This window comes from Pygocentrus nattereri, chromosome 15 (assembly GCF_015220715.1).
Source record: "Pygocentrus nattereri isolate fPygNat1 chromosome 15, fPygNat1.pri, whole genome shotgun sequence".
Classification (NCBI taxonomy): Eukaryota; Metazoa; Chordata; class Actinopteri; order Characiformes; family Serrasalmidae; genus Pygocentrus; species Pygocentrus nattereri.
In genome coordinates, this window is record NC_051225.1 from 8,837,147 (window position 1) to 8,856,000 (window position 18,854).

Sequence of the window (18,854 nt, forward strand, 5' to 3'; positions counted from 1 at the left end):
TGTTGTCTGCGTTGCTATATGACCAGCAGTCTGTGCACCAACCTTCAGGGTTAAAGAGTAAATTAGCAGTTATACATTAACTCCAGTGTGTTTAAGACCATTTATTGTTAAAATCGTGTCAAAATGATCAGAAGAGATTTATTCTACTGCAAAGGAGGATTATTTTATTTTTACCTAAAACTAATTCTGCTGTGGAGCCGTAACAGGTCAGTAAAAGAGAAGCATGTTACCAACCCCTGATCTAGCAACGGTAAAAAATACTGTGCAAAAACTTGCTTTTCTTTTATTGTAGGAAAAAATAATTCATATATTTTGTAATTAAAAGGAAAATGAATTAGACAAAAAAAGTTGCAAGTTAGACAAAGAAGCTACTGCTGGACTATGGACTGACCTCCTCAGAGTCCAGACCTCAACATCACTTAATATGTTTGGGATCATGAGAAGCAGAAAATGCAACCAGTTTCTAAGACTGAATTTTGGAGGTGTGGAAAAATCTCCCTGTAGATTTCTTTGACATTCACACAACTGAAAGCAACCCTCCTGAAAAGAATAGAAGCTGTAATATAGACAAAGAGTGGACACACCAAATACTGAAAATATATGAAGTATGACATACTTTTGTCCTGGGGCTAAAAACGAATAACGTTATGGCTGTTTTGGCTGGAAATTAAATAAATTAAGTGGTCACTATATTTTGCAGAAAAAATCAAATGTTGCAAATTCAAATGAACTTTTTATGAACTTTTAACGCTTTTTTCACCCCTATGTACAATGTTATAACTACATTACAGATGAACTACATTCACAAAAATGCCATTTCCTATATTCTGTTACATCCTTCAAGTGTGTTTCATAAATGTGCAGCTAACAGAACATTCTGAAAGAGTGGAAATGATGAATACACATCTGCACAGCTGCCGACAGGTTCCACAGCTGCCACATACACTGCAAAATGAGTAAACAAGATATTTGGAGAAGTGACAAATTATTTATTGTTTGGCCTGAAGTCTGAATCTGAGGTCTTTGCATTAGCATGCATGATTCTGCATATGCATAAGAACTAGGCTCTCATATTTGGTCATACTTGGATTCCTCTATGTCACTATTACCACTAATGTTTGTGTAAAAAAGCACATTTAAGGCTATTGCAGAATCAGAAGTTTAAAGTAAAATTGTGTTTATGGTATTTTCTGGTATGTTTATGGATGGACATTTAGGTCTCCAATTTGAATTTTACTACTTAGGTGTGAAAATCTTTCAATCTTAATAATATGCACGAGGAATACCAACAATGACCTGCAAAAGCTCTGGTCAGGTGGAGAGAGAGGACCGTTGTGGAGGACTTGGACACCAGCTGGTGCACAGACAGCCAAAGATAATTGCATTTACAATGTGCTACACTTATTCTCATGTGTTGTCCCTTTGCATAAATTAACACATTCATCAGGCATTCTGTGGCTGTGGAACAAACTAGCTGTAAATAAGCAGTCGTGTATAAGGAAACTGCCAAAAACAGACACACAGACTGCTACTTCAGAATGCAGGTATTGGCTGCAAAGCTCTTTGAGGTGTACCACAGTGGTGTGGGTTTGCAGCTCTTTTTTCTTTGACTCACGATGTTATGGTCTAGATACAATCAGTCATTTTGCTTTGATTCCACTGGTTTAGTGAGAAATGTTGCTGCTTTCTCATCATGAAAAAACTTTGATTTGCATTGAGATGAACTGCAGGGTGTTTGTTACTATATTTAATGAAAGTATTCTGCTGCCCTCTCTATTACAACCACATGAGGACCTAGCCTCACAAAACACAATTTTAGAGTGTTTTTTTTTCAGTGTCATGTCACCACCTCATATTGGTCTTTGGAATGATGCCATAGATCCCATGTGTCAAACGTAAAAGTCCGCGGGCCAAGTCAGGCCCATGACACAGTTGTATTCGGCCCACAAAATTATTTAAATTCTCTATTATTATTAGCTCGTTTCACCCTGAGATGCACTTCAGTCCCCAGCATGCACTGCAACGTAGTCCAAAACCCTTTCCCCCAACAGCAATCTATGGGACCAACTGTGTGCTGTAAATTCATTTTTCCAGGTAAAAAGTATGTATTTGTACCTTTTCATTACTGAATGTTTTGAAACAGAACAATAAAATGGGGGGTGTGGAGTCAGTACAACTTAGAAAATATAATTTCAGTGGATTACGGTACAATTATGTTCCCTGACCAAAAGTACTGAGATGTACCCTTGAGATACTGAGATGTACCCTTTTTAAGTGTGTAACTTCCCAGAAATTCCTAAATTGTTATTGTTTTTATAGAAGCTTGGTGTGTTAGGTTGGTAGAGAAACTTCCTCTCTTTAGTATGAATATCTATGCACAGGTCTGAGTAGACAAATAATTTAATAACTATAATGTACAGAATTTTACAGAATGAACATTTGTAAGATTAACATCTGCACACCCTCAGAAATAAAGGTACTAAACTGTCACTGGGGCACTACCCCTCCTGTCACTGGGATGGTACCCTCAAGGGTACATCTCAGTACCTTTAGTCAGTGAACATAATTGTACCATAATCCACTGAAATATTTTCTGTACTGACTCCACACACCCCGTCTCGCCTCCAGGCTTTCATTTTATTGTTCTGTTTTAAAACATTAGAATATGAACAGGTACAAATCTGTACTTTTCACCTAGGAGAAACTTATTTATGGTACAGTTGGACCTTAAAACCACTGCTGTACCTCTGAGGGAACATTTACATTGTTTGTACGTTTATGAGTGAAAAATGTACCTGCACAGAACCTTCATTTCTAACAGTGTACAGTTGTGCAAATAACATTCTGTTACCCTGGAGTTGATGTAATACAGGGAGGTTTGTTAGGTTCAGTTTAAGTTTAAAGTGCGAGTGTCCACTGTGGTTAACGAGCTCTACAGCTTTGAGGAAAAAGCTGTTAGCATGTCAGTTTGTGTTGGTTTTGATGGCCCTGAATCTTCTCCCAGAGGGAAGTGACAGGAAGAGGTGTTGTCCAGCATGAGCGAGGTCAGCTGTAATTTTGCCAGGATGCTTCATCACCCTGTTGCTGTAGATCCTGAAGTGTTGGCAGACCACATCCGATGATCCACTCCATTGTCCTGATTCTATTCTATTCCATTCTAACCTCTTTTTCTTCCCTCCCACTCTGTTCTCTCTCTCTGTCTCTCTCGCATGCGTCGAGATGTTCGGTTGGCCTGTCTGGAGGTGCCGATTCGTGTTTGCAGCACTCTGGAATCGGCCCTGTCCCGCTCAACAGGGATTAACACAACCCTTCTAACCTATCTTTCTTCCCTCCCACTCCGTTCTCTCTCTCTATCTCTCTCACATGTGTCGAGATGCCCCGTTGGCCTGTCTGGAGGTGCCCCATTCGTGGTTCCAGCGTTCCAGCCATCTTTTTGCACTCTCTTTGTACTGTTGTTCTTGTTTCTGTTCTGTTTCTTCTGTGCGGGTCGACCCACGGGGGTTGGGTTCCTCGGACTGAGCCTTGGTCCCTTCTAAGGTTTCTTCCTCTTAAAGGGAGTTTTTCCTTACCACTGTAGTCACCACAAAATTGGCTTCACTGTGGTGATGCTCATAAGAGGCGTGGACCTGTTTTTTCTGTAAAGCTGCTTTGTGACAACCTTGTTGTAAAAAGCGCTATATAAATAAACTTGAATTGAATTGAATTGAATTGATTATGTGCTGGAGTGTAGCTCGTTCTTGTGAGCTGAAGGAACCAAACCAAATAGTTACAGATGATGTGAAGATGGATTTCATGATTGCTGTCTTGAATCTGGGGTAGACTGAATTTCGTCAGCTGTCTCAGGAAGAACTTTCTCTGCTGTGCTTTCTTGGCAATGCAGACTGTGCGTCCACTCCCACTTCAAGTTATGCTCGTGCCCAGGAACTTGAGTGTCTTTGGAGTGGAAACCACAGAGCTACTGATGTTGAGGGTGAGGTAAAGAAAGGGGGGTTATGCCTGTAATTCACCACCATCTCCACAGTTTTTTGCATGTTCAGCAACAGGCGGTTGCTGCTGCACCAGGAGATCAGTTGCTTGACTTCCTTTCTGCACGCAGACTCATCACAGTTGGCTATGAGGCCTACCACAGTAGTGTCACCTGCAAACTTAAGGATGTTCAGAGCTGTTTCCTTAGAGACAGTCAAAACTCTTCAAGCCAAGGCATGCTTTCTATTAAAATATCTTTATTGTATTGACATGCCGCCCTAGCTGGACTGTTAAAAAGGCCTTGGAGAAGCCACAAGTGGCATTTTTTAACAGACCAGATAGGACATGTCAATGAAATTAAGACATTTCATTTAAAGAGCATTTTGATTTGGAAAGTTTTCTTCTTTTTTTCTCATTGAAAGAGCACCTAATTTCAAACACATTTAAAGCAAAGATTTTTTAAAAACATAGCTCACAACTATAACTATCCCTCTAAAACCTCAGCAGTGTGTGGGACTTTTTTAACCACAGAGTTACAAGTTATAGTGAACATGCTGTACTGTCTATCACAGTTGGCTAAAAAACAACATTCTCTTTATTAATATAATGACTAGGTTAAAAACAGAAGCCAGGACACCATTGGAGTTATGGATGTTCCTGTAATATCCTTTTCTTATCTAGCATTAGGATAAGATATATGAACTCAGGACCTGTTACTTTGTAATAGCTACTGTACTGGATTTAGTCCTAGCTAAATTGGTCATGGTGACTCAGAGGATAAAATGTTAGGGTCAAGGCCTATTCACACCAAGTGTGGGCGCAGGATGGAATTAATATGTGTGTATTCATTTTAAAACTCTTTTTCTTTTCCTTCATCCATAAAATTCAGCCCTTAAGACTAGATGTGCATTCGACATGAATAGGCCTTTAGGCTGCTTTCAGGCGTTTTGATATCTGTGAAAAACCTCATTGATATGTGGGTCCTTCTACAGAAATGTCCACTTTTTTGTCTGTCCATAGGACTCACTGGCATCACTGATCATCATTGGTGTTACACATAACAAAGGTAAAGCCAGAGCATCAAATCACATGTTGTCAATCATGGAATATTCACTTAATATGTAATCTAATACATTTGTATTCTATTTTTTCACAGTTGCCTTCATATAAAATCATGATATAAATGAGAGTTTCTGATAACTAAAAAGACACAGTGGCTAACCATGTGTTTTTCTTCACAGATGTTCAGAAAATAGATAAAAGGAAGTCAAGTGAAGTTATCAGTGTGATTTTTATTTCAAAATAAGAGATTTTACGTTATGCAGTAGCACTAGTGACATGACTCCTGGGGACCACAACTTTCATTACATATTTTATATTTATTTGGCATGTGTTTTCTTCATGTCATTTACATTATATATTTCATAGTCATGTAAAGATTATTGCAGTTAAAATAGCAGAAAAAACATGTTTTTTACCTCAAAATATAGCAAAATATGGTGGCCACATGGCTGTAAGGATGAGCACTTCTGTGGTGCTTGGAATTCTATATAAACTGATTTAAAAAACAATATTGCTAATTTGATGCTCAAGAAGGTGTAATTGCTAAAATAACTTGTTTTATTTTAAAATATACATAAATTGTAACCCTAACATGTTTTTCGAGTGTAATATATCTGTAAACGCTAGGGATACAAAAATAGACGTTTTCCGTAGAATGACTAGTTTCTGGTTTGTTGTGAGGATGTTTATGGTTGGAAATCGATGCGAGTTAGAAACTCATTCTAAAGTGGAAGCTTGTTTATGAAAATTGTGGTTCTACCTCCTAGAGCGAAGCACAAAAGACTAAAGTCTTAATTTTAATCATCAAACTTGTCACTAACACTACACCTTTAGAGCTGGACTGTACATCGCTGGATGTGAGCCGACAACTGTCATTAGTGTCTCCACCATTTTGTTCAAAATCAACATGACTGACCAAAGCCACGCCCTACACCGTGTGCCATTGGCTGATGCTTGAGTTTGTAATTGCCATGTGTTGGTATTCATGTCTGTTAATGCATTGAATTGAAATCAATCAATCAGGATGTGGGTTTTTACAGATACTAACATCAATCAGGATGTGGGTTTTTACAGATACTAACATCAATCAGGATGTGGGTTTTTACAGATACTAACCTGTCCTTGTGAACCTGGCCTTAGGACGTTGCTGTTAGCAACTGACCACACGTGCAGAGCTGAAACATAAACAGGTAATCAAATTATATCAGTTAGTTAACTAGTTTCCATTATATAACTGCAGCTTTGTAAGTGTATTTGTTAGTTCAGCATCACACATTGCAGATTCTGCATTGAATTTACTTGTTTCAGATGTGTACATTATTGTCGATAAAATGTGAATAAAATGTATTACCCATGAAAACTTTGCCAGTTTACTTAGATTGTACAGTTTACTTAAGCCCTTAAAACCCCCTAAAAAGTTTTATTACACTTAAGCTTAGAATATAACCTAAGAATAGCTGAGCCAGTTTGCACTGAAGTCCCTGTAATTGCTCAATAATAAGCCTTAGTATGAAATAAGCCTGGGATTTTAAGGGATTTTACTCTTTAGTCAATTTAGTGCATTACTTCATCACCAAGAAGAGGAACGAGAAAGATGAACTAATTGCAAACTTCAGCTTGACTTCACACAGTAGCTTGGCTCATAAAATCACTCCAGATAAGCACTCACTACATCTTGATATCATAAAGCTACCAGCTCGGGCTCGCTGCTTAAATCTCGCATGTTAAATTGTTCAGTTTTTAGAGCCAAAAGCAATTTGCTATTTTCTCACCATTTCAGATGGCAAAGCTTTAAAACAGTGCAATAAATTGGTGGCCACTTATTATGTTCTTTGAATTTAATTAGGGTTGCCCAGATTTTCCATTAGGTAAGTTTGAAATAAACCAGACAACAGCTCATTGGCAGGCAAACAGTCAGGTGGTCATGTTTAGCTTTTCTATAGTCTGTTTTGCCCAAATTCCCCTCCAGTGAGTCATCCCTGCTGAGCCTCCTGTATGGTATAGAGTGTTCTGTGGGTTCACTCTTAAAGGAACAGTGTTGACGTGTTGTTTTATGCGGTGTTAATAGTGTTGTTATCCCAAACTTATGGCTGAATGATTGTTTGCTTTAGACTTTTCTGTTAGTGATCATGCTCGTTAGACCATTTGTGCCCAAGTTTTTTTTTTTTTTTATATTACCCTCATTGATATGCTACCACTGAAAGCATTTTAAATCAGCCAGTATTTCTAATATTTCTGTTTATGAGATTGTTGTAAGAATACTATTATATTGCAAGACTTATTTCTATACATTTTTACTAGTTTTAAGTCATTTCATATGTAGTAAATGTGTCTTCTGTTGGCAGATTATTTTACTTGTTTTGAGAATTAATGCAGATAATTTTGAGATTTGCTCCTGGATTGTTGGGAGAAGTTGCTCTTGGAGGTTGTTTTGATACTATTCCTTATTCAGCTACGAGATTGGGTCACCACCAGTGCAGAGCTTTGGCAGAGGAATGGCAGACGGCAGGTGTGAGTGCATCTGAATGCACTGTGAGACGAAGGCTTTTGGAGGATGGCTTGGTGTCAAGAAGGGCAGCAAAGAAGCCACTTCTCTCCAAGAAAAACATCAAGGATAGACTGACATTCTGCAGGAAGTATAGGGATTGGACTGCAGAGGACTGGGGTAAAGTTATTTTCTCTGATGAAGCCCCCTTTAGACTGTTTGGGACATCTGGAAAAATGATTGTCTGGAAAAGAAAAGGTGAGCGCTACCATGAGTCCTGTGTCATGCCAACAGTGAAGCATCCTGAGACCATTCATGTGTAGGGTTATTTCTCATCCAAGGGAGTGGGTTCGCTCAAGTTTTTGCCTAAGAACACTGCCATGAATAAGGAATGGTATCCAAGAGCAACTTCTGCCAACGTCCCAGGAGCAATTTGGAGATGAACAATGCTTTTTCCAGCATGGTGGAGCACCATGTCACAAGGCAAAAGTGATAACCAAGTGGCTTGGTGAACAAAACATTAAAATTTTGGGTCCATGGCCAGGTAACTCTCCAGATCTCAATTCCATTGAGAACCTGTGGTCAGTCCTCAAAAAGTAGGTGGACAAACAAAAACCCAGAAACTGTGATCAACTCCAAGCACTGATTAGGCAAGAATGGGTTGCCATCCAAGATTTTGCGCAGAAGCTGATATCCAGCTTGCCCAGCCGAACTGCAGAAGTCTTAAAGAAGAAGGGTCAATGCTGTAAATATTAGGTCTTTGCTTAAACTGGATGTAATTGTCAATAAAAAGTTAACACTTGTATGGAATGCTTATAATTGTACTTCGTTATACCAAATAAACATCTGACAAAAGGTTTTAATAAAACTGGCAGCAAACTTTGTGAAAACCAAAATTTGTGCCATTCTCAAAACGTTTGGCCATGACTGTAGATGTTCTTTTGTGCCTAGAGCTTATCTGTGTGATGGTGAAGGTTGTCAGGCTCGAGGGAAGCTATCAGAGTCAGGCTCTATTCCAACACACACACACTCACATAGACACACACACAAACACACACAAACACACACACACACACACACACCCTCACACGCACATATGCACTCACACTTTGACAAACACACATACACATAGACAACCAGACACATTCTCACACATACACACACACACACACACACACACACACACACACACACACACACACTCACACGCACATATGCACTCACACACTTTCACAAACACACACTTTCACATACACACACTCACATAGACACACACACCCTCATGCACACATACACACCCACACAGACATACACACACACATACCCACACACCCACACATGCACACACACACCTATGCACACACATACGCACACACACATACACGCACACACACACACACACATACACACACTCACATAGGCACCCAGACACATACCCACACACACACACATACACACACACACACATACACATATACATACACATAACTACGTGAAAACCCACCCACACATAGATTAGAGGGGCGACTATCACTTCAACTGATGACATTTCGACACTTATTGATGAGGGTCTGTCTGGTGGGGGTTATTAGATTAGAGGTTTCTGTGCCTCGAGGCTATCTTTACGATGTTCAAGGCTGTTTCTACCAAGGAAATGAGAAGATGTCACGTACAACTTTAGGCTACATTAAGTCTGCACATCACAACACACACACATACATCCACTAAGTCTGCGCATCATATACACATACACACACACACACACACACACACACACACACACACACACACCTTTCAACTCAATTGATCACACTTCATCTTTAGCTTTAGGTAGTATAAAAATCAGGTTTTACAATGTTATTAGTTGTATTACAATCTATGTTTCCTGACTGTACAGTTGCGTCGTTCATCTCTGTAGGCCCTGACAATGAGTGCTTGTCTCTCTGGCTAATGGTGACTGGGTGAAGAAGGCCACTTCAGATATGCAGGGTTGTTATAAATTCTGTTGGGAAAACTTTAAGGGTTAGTTCGGGCAGGAGCACAGAGAGTTGGGACTTGGAGAGATAAGCGGGAACTCATTGTCTTGGGAGATTGGAGAAAGAGTGAACTGAGTCCACACTCAGGTTTACTGGGGTGATGGGTGCCCTAAAGGCTCTCAAGCCTAATTTTTTTTCCATCATATTTAGCATGATTTTTCTGTCTTGATTTCTATTTTTCATATTTCCTTCATTATCACAAAAACTGTTTTGTCCAGCGGTTTCATCCAATAAACTGGTAAAACTCCTTTTGGACTCAGGTTGGGGTTTTTTTTTTACACCACAACGGACAATTTTTCCATTTTCACAATCTTACATAATCTTATAATAGTCGGTCTTATAATGAGAAATATTAGATATATTGATATTTTCACTTGCTATCAGTTTTTGCTGTGTATAAACCCTCTTCACACATTTATATTTTTCATGCAGTGGCAAACCTTGATCATTGCTAGATGGCCCTCAGTATGGGCCATACATTTCAAAATTTTGGTCAAAATTAAGAGAAAAACATCTCTACAATAATGCAAATTTCTTCTAGTGCCCTTATGAGATTTTGGCAGTATGTTAGTGCTACGCTTACAGTGATTTACATGAATTTCTTGGTCATTCTAGATTAAACACAGACTTTAGAAGCTGATGTTAACATATATTTAACCTTGTAGCACTTCTTACAGTAAAGAGTACAGCATAGAGCTGCTGCTGTTGTTTTCCATTTCTAGCAAATAAGTCAAACATGGTTAGATTACCACTTGTATTCAAAGTCAGTGACGTATCTAGAACTTCCAGAAGGCCTAAATTGACGCTCATAAAATTGCCACCCACTGTAATTCAAAATGTGATTGGTTGGTTCCTCTTTAATTTCCTAATGATTAGTGATTAATCTGACATGTTAGGCTATCAGTCTCACTCCTGAAGTCCTAACTAATGGGAGAGCTCGCCTGGCTGCATTGACTTAAATACCACAGAGAAAAAAAATCAGATTGGATCATTTTTGATTGGGTGTGTAAAGAATGTAATCCTCTTTTCCCCCCAAAATTACGAGAATAATCAAATTAAATTATTACATTACTTACAGAGTTTAACTCTACAATAAAAATGAACTAAAGATTACAGAGATGTTTTTCACCAGTTTCACAGAAATCATCAGGGCTTCTCTGAAGGCCTAGAAGGCCCTGAGGGTTCTGGAGCTGAGAGGGAGCTGGAGGGAGGTTTCACAATACATTACTGTTTAAAGAATGTGGTTATGACATCACAGCTGAAAACATAATTGATATCTTGCCAAGGTAAAATTTGACACAGCATTATGAAGTGAAAATGAAAGAGTTATGCTATATGGATATATTAATACTACTTATGAAATGGGGGGTGGGGGGGCGTTAGAGTGTATCTTCATTAGAAATGAGAACGTCTGGAGCATGGTAATAGCTAATGCCTCATAATCAGCAAATTTGTTGGACAGTATATTTTTCCTCCTTCTACAAGCTTTGCTCATCCATCACACGCATCCAAGTACTCCCCTCAGAAATATGGCTGTCTCTCTAGCAACCAGCCTCAAAAGTCTCTTAACTCACAAGCCAGGTCCAGACAACTGCACGCTCCAAAAAATATGGTTTTCATTAATAAGATTATAAGACAAACAGAAACTTTATATTAAAGCAACAGAAATCAGTCAGGAGCGTTTTTTTTTTTAATGTCTGTGAACAAAATGTCTTGCTCGCAATTAAGGTAGTGGTCCAGCAGTTGAGAAGTGATTAAAAATAACTGTACAAATGATAGACCTGCCCTGTCTTTGATGAGGGCAGGTTCTCCGCTATGCCTCAGGAGCTAGAGATTTATAGTGGCATCCATCGTCCACTTCAGTCGCCGCCTCGCTTAGCCAGATGCGATCAAGTTGTAGAGGGAATTGAACAGGAAACAAAAGCCCAGATTTGAACCCCGTCTGCTGCCTCACGGAAAACAACAGTCGGCCCTTTGAGAGATCTGAGGCCTGATTAGGGTTCAGCCTGGGTGCACGTGCGTTTCTTTGGACAAAGGTTGCAGAATGCAAGATGAAGGAACGGTCAGTCTGAGAGGTATCACCTCACGGTGGCCTTACATCCTCAAAAGGAATGTTCGCTTGTAACACTGTCAACACACAAGTGTTTACATTACAGCACCGCGAGAAACAGATCCATTTTTCTTCAAAGGGGAAAATGTGGTTGATATAACAGCTGCTTTGAGAACTGATTTATAATGGAAGCTTTATAGTGACTAAATTGGGTGGGGAAGTGACAAACATGGGATGCAAGAGGGCCCTTTCATAGGCCATCAGCAATGACTGATGGTGCGCAGCTGCTGGTGCCCGGCAGCCTGCAGCTGAGAGACTGTGATCAGGCCTGTGATCATGTGGGAACATCCTGGACTGGTGAAGAGGTGGAGATATTGATGAATGCTTCTTAAATGTCCTAACTCCTTTAGGGAGATGAGGTGAGATCAGGGGCAGAAGAGAAACTTTCAAGCCTGCGCTGACCTTTGTGTCTGGGTCACTGGGGGAAACAAACATGGTGTTCTGTGAAGTCTTGTTAGTGAGGTAAATAGTGCAGAAACATTTCCAGTTCTGAAAGGTTAATCATGAACACAGCACCGTCAAAGAGCAGCCAATAAAGCTGTCTATATAATGTTCTAATTATAATGTTATTTTACAAATAATGTTATTTTGCACAGCTAAAATGATGACCATAAAGGTCAGCAAATTGATCATTAACAAGCTCTGCATATATAACTACAACAAATGAACCTGTGCTTTTTATTGTTTGATTACATTTTTTTTTGACTGCCAGCTGCAATGGAAAGCATAAAAAATAGTCATTATGCTTTTTTTATGTTCAAGAAACTCTGACAAAATCTAGCCAGCAGCACAGATTGACCACATAATTCAAAAACAATTACTGTCATAAGAATATTTTCTTTCTTACAAGTAATAATGTTGTAATGCAAGTTTGGCAGATTCTGATGGCTGAATGAGCCATAGCATCTTTCTGCAGACACCCTAGTGGCCATTCTGCTCATGTAATGGAAAAACTGACTTGTTTTTTTTAAGGCACGGTATATGATTCTGGAGAACAATTGTTGATATTTGAACTTAACTGCAAAACAAACACCCCCCTCCCTTCAATGCTCCTCCAGAAGCTTCACCTCCCAAATTCATGGATGTGCATTACTGAGGCAAACAACACTAAGTTGTAGGTTAACAAACTGTCTCTACAATTGCTGATGTGAAGCTAACCAGTTGCCATCACAAACATTCGCATACAGCGAAACTTAGGTCAGCTTCTTTTTCCACCAGCTTCTTAAGATGAAGATGATTAAGATGATTCTAGCACCTCAGCTTCTTGTTTGAATTTTCCCGTCCCACCTTAAAAGGTACATGCATGATGCTGTGTTGATGGTCACTGTCTGGGGACGGCAAAACAAAATGTAGGGAGTGCCAACACTTTTACAGGATGGGACTAACTGAGTCAGCTGGACCAGTTATGAAAACAAAAAAACAGAGAAGCTCGGATTGCATCACACACACACGGGAGTGACTTCATTATCTGGAGTGAATTCATTATTCCGCTATGTCTTTACATAAAAACTATAATTTAACCCCATTGGCCACTGGCCCACCAGTGGGCCCAAAGTTTTATTATACACTTCTATAACCTATAATAGTTCAGCTAGTTCGCACTGAAGTCCCTGTAGTTACTAAATAATAAGCCTAAGTATATAACAAGCCTGAGGTTTTAAGGGGTTAAAAAATAAAGCTTGACTTGCTTGGTCACCGACAATGACCCAATCCCAATCCATTGAAATATATTCCATCAACATTAATGAAGAACAGAAACTGCATAGTTTGAGTGAGGACCCTCAAAACTTTTTTTAAGTGATTAAATCTAATTAAATAATAAAAAGTTAAATAATTCTGTACCATGGTAAACATCAGCAGTACAACCACTTGCTCTATTGCAAAGCACTCACCTGTCTAGCATGGAGACAAAACACTTGCGTGTATCAATTCATGGAGAGAGATCACAGTGATTTGTCCACATTTGTTATATTTTCATTCTAACATTCATTTCATCACTCTCCCTCGGAAATGAGATCCTGACTACATAACTATACTAATGCACGTTATACCCTCTCACTTGCTTGTCTCTGAGCAGAAATCAAGATTCCACAAAGCAGAATTTCTCAGTCAGCTGGATGACCAGTGTTAGGGCAGTTACTTAAAATGTAGTTGCTTTGTTTTGTTAGTATCCTCTAGTCCAGGGCCTCAAACTTAACCTTTAAAAAGGCCATATTAAAATCTCAACAAATCCGTGGGCCAGCTTTGTTTTTATTTCATTTTTACATTTTTACATGACCCGAACTGGCCATTGTTTATTTAAAATATACAAAAAACTGCAACAGCAAAATGGGCAATGAATTAATAGATAATTAAAAAAATATATTTTATATAAAACAATAGACTGCATTATTTATAGACAGTTGTTAAACTTCTTTAATTGCCACAGAAATTTGCCCATTTGCTTGAACGAGACATCAGGCATCTTTTATTTTTGTGTAACCACTGGCCCATAGAAGGGGGTCAGAGCATGCATTACGTTGCAGTGAATGGTGGGAATTGTAGTGCAGCTCATGGTGAAACAGGCTAATATCAATAGAAAATTAATAATAATAACAAATAGGATTGTGTCATGGACCTGACTTGGCCCACAGGCCTTGTTTGATACATGGGCTCTAGCCTATAAGGTTCAAACACAATTAGGCGTAACTGTATATTCAGTGATGATATCTTCTTTTCTCATTGATGCAAAACATGAGTTACTGACAGCTGATAGATTTGCTCAGTGATAAAGCAAATACTTTGCGGTTTATACAGATTGAGGCCTAAAAATGTAGAAAGCTTCTGTAACTTCACTGTTTTGAGGTTACTGGGTCTCTTAATCTTAGAACTATAAGTAAACAGGCATGAGGAACATTCTACTGCCTGCACACAGATGCCCTAGTTTTCTGAAAGCACTGAAGAAAGAGATTCATCAAATGAGAGAGGCAGGAAAGACCACTGAGATATGTTTCTCATGTTCTAGTATCCAGCCAAAGTTAATATCACAGCCAAGCTGGGAGTTGGCCCAGCTAGAATCTTTTTTAAATGATGGCATATTAGGACATGCTCCTCTGTCGCATTAGGATTTCCATTACACACAACAGGGATTCTCAGTTACAATGTGTAGTAGTCCAAGTGCTCTTCTTCAAAAACAGAAAAGATCTGCAGGTCTATAAAACACATATTACAACTACTCAAACAGGAACATACCGTAAAATTGGGTAGAGAAGCTTTTGACTATTCATTTTTGAGAAGTCTGACTCATTTTTTTACATCAAAATAATTTGGTTTAAAAATGTAACCATTGCTCAAGTTTCAAAATGTAGCATTTGCTCTCCATTTGATCCATATATTAAAACTAGCTCATATAAAATTCATTAATTTTGTGAAGTCATGAAAACCAAAGGCACTCATATCTATCGACCTCTTCAGCATATAGCAGTTTAGCCCCGCCTATTCACTTTGAAGTTACGGACGGTAAAACACAGGAAATACAGGGCAGCCAATCAAAAAAAAAACTTTCACAAAATGATCAAATTCTAAATTATGTGACAAAAAAGGAGGGCCTGGGTTCGATTCCCCGGCTGGGTGACGGCAGTTCTTGTTTTTTCCAAATAAAATCTAGAACCTTTTATTTCTATTTCAAGTTTTAAACATCCATCTATCTATTTTCCAAGCCGCTTCTCCGTCAGGGTCGCGGGGGGTGCTGGAGCCTATCCCAGCAGTCATCGGGTGGAAGGCAAGTTTTAAACATATATTGGCAAAAATAAAACACACAGTATAAAATGTGCCATAACTTTTGCACAGGCCATATTTTATGTTGTATTTTTTTTGTTAAATTCAGCAAATAAACAGTAATTGTGCCCTAAAATGTGCAGAAGTGTGTTCTCTGTAAAGGAAATGTTCACTTATGTTCACTTTGAAAATGAGCAAGACATGTAATTTAATAAGGGATGTTCAAACTTTTGCATATACCTATATTTGACTTTTTAAATCTGTTCTATGTATGTAAATCTTAAAAAATTAAGCTTAAGTAGCCATCACAGTTGGACATGATGTTGCTCATCCTGTCCTAGAAGCTATGAATTGAGGAGGTCATTCCATTATAAAGAGTTCTATATAACATCAAAAAAGGTTCTATTGTTATGATGTCAAGCTTGTAATACTAGAGGCTCTATAGAACCATATACAACACATTCTCTGTCAATCTGTAGAACCATTTCACCATGAAAAGAACCACTGAAGCATGCAAATGGTTCTTTGAGTGTTCCCAGTTCTATACAGAACCATGGTTTTTTAATACAGAACCCTTGAAGAATCATATTGTAGGCTTTACATTATATAACTGAAATGTAGTAAAGTTTAGTGCATGTTCACGGGCATAAAAGCTTTACTTTGTAAAGCCAGCCTTAGAATAAAACTCTATTGTGACATTAAGTCATTCACCAGCTTCAAACATTTGTTTTGCCATTATTTTATGTAATGGTGATCTGTATTTCTGTATTCACAGAAAGTGAACAGAGGAAGTCAGGAATGAAGTGCTTGGCCCCAAAGACACTAAAATATGCATCAGGCTTCTAAAGGCAGAGCAGTGCAGCCTAGGAGAAAGACAAATGCTTATAGTCAGCTGTAAATTCAGAGGTGAAGGCAGATGTGACAGACAAGAATTTACTAACAGGATGCAGACTCTTAAGCTTGTAATAAAGGAAACCAATTTTTAGCAGTGCACTGTTCATTCATTCATTCAAGCCAGTCTGACAGATTTGGAACCTGAGAGAACTTTGCAATCCTGTGCAACGGCCTAACATTACGTTAAGACTCTTTATAGTATCTGGATGCTTCTGTGGAGTACACTGATTTAGTATGTGTCTTATTTTTAGAAGTGTAACACCTAAAACACGTTGTTGAGATGTAAACAAAGTCATTCAGAGCAGCGAATGCGCCACTGAAGGGAAACATATAATAATGACACATTACTTGAATATAATATAGAAATACTGTTTGACCACATGCAAGCCATGTGCTCCATGAATGTTTCAGTACTGAGAGAGTGGGGAGGAGGGGTGGAAATAAGCGACACCCACAGTGAGTACAATCTTTCCCTCAAAATCACACAAACAGGCCCTAAAAACATTTCGACAGATAAATAACACTAAATATCATAAATATTATTATGAAATTAATAATACATAGCTTTGTCATTCAGTTTACATTGTTTTGAGTATTAAAAATATCTGATGTTAAGTATTTTCTGTACTCAGTACAGAAAATCAATAGAAAAACAAATCTGCTTTATGCTAATTGTTTATTTTTATTCATAATAACCAAAAGGTACTCCAGACTAACAATTTCTGAAAAGATATCTAAGGTCTCACTTGCTTTCAAGATCTCTAAAAGCAAAAATTTACAAAATTTTGCAGGAACTGGGTAAATTCTTTATCAAACATTAGTCAAATTCGTAAAGATATCAAAATTCTTTTAACATTTGCATGTCAAATAATGGCATATCTAAGTAGCCCAGGGTCTCCTGGAAATAATATGGCATGGGTGAGTGTCTCATGAAAATACTTTATAATTGCAATTGTAATTGTAATTGACCCAAATACCTAGGTTCCTAAGGTTAAAGCACTTTGGATGTCTGGTTCCTATCACCACTACTGTGAACAATTGTGACTTGACAAGTTTACATAGAATCTTACATTTCACATCGGATCGCTCTATATGACTTTGTTTCTATCTTAACCATTTAATTAGGAAGAACTTTAAAAACTGTAAATGAGCTCTGACACAGCAGCGGGTCCAAGCCCAGCAAACACCCCACATTGTCACAGCCTTTTCTACTTTCTTACAACGTTGCTACTCTCATTATCATAACCTCATTATTCAGGAACGTTGCCGGTGTTATGACTACCTATTCATAGTATTCGATTACATCATTTAGAAGACCACATCGCCATTTTGGTAAACAAGCTGTGACTCTGACTATGCTCTCTGATAGAACTCGTCTCATCACCATTACTGCATTTACAACCCTGCAAGTGAAAAAAAAGAAACAAATCACCACAAAAAAAAATCTAAATACATATAGATGCTGCAGATGCATCTCCAGAAAAAAGAAAATTAGCTAGATTGGTGGACTAGAGCCACATTGCATGCACATCTCCAGAGTTCAGTACATTCCAGTGCGTGATATTTTATAAAAACTAATAAAATTGGCTACCAGAGCTGTCAAAGCTCTTAATGAATTAACTCATACATAAATCTTAAGCTCTAATCAGCTTCTTATTTGCAAGCTTCTCATCTGAATTTTCCATTCCACCTTAAATCGTGCTGCAGATATACTGAGGTGCCCAGAACTAATTTTGAAATGTGGTGAATACGAAGCTAACATCAATAAATGCATCAGTTTATCTCAATAAATTATCCTCAATTAACAAATACCTCAAACTTTTGCTTCGAGATGTTTAACTGTTACTGAGCAGCTCCTGTACAACACAGAGAAGCTATGATCAGCCAATGGAGCTGCTGATCGCATCTCAATGGCTGATCTAATGTCACGTCCCAAACCACGCACTTCCGTACTTTACACTAATGGGTGCATTTCTAATGGTATATGCAGTAGTTTTGCATATATTTTGTTTGCTAGTATGCGGTTTGGGATGTGCAAATAATAACGCAGCAGGGAATCTCTGCCGTTTAGACTTGTCATCACTACAACCACTAATCAAATAAAATCAAGTCAGTACACTCAAATACACTAATGTGCGTTTAAAAACTTTGCTGGATTGATTGTGGCTTTGTTATTTCATTACAAACAGCCATAGGACCTATGAATGAACTTGAAAGTTGGCATCCAAAATGGTGGCAGTGCGATTGTGACATCATTGGAATACTATCAATTGCTTACCAAATTGCTAATATAACTTAGCAAAATTCCATGGAATTCCATGCACAACATTGTGGAACATATGAGGATTCTAGGTGGTTGTGACATCATATTGATAATGTTGTGACTGCATTGTTACAATATTGTCAGGTAATGTTGTCACAAGTTTCTCAGGAATTACATTTCAATGTTGTGACAATGTTGTGAGCACCAAACAATAGGTTGTCACAATGTTGTCACAATGTAACTGTGTTTGCTGGGAACATCATACAACTATACAATTATATA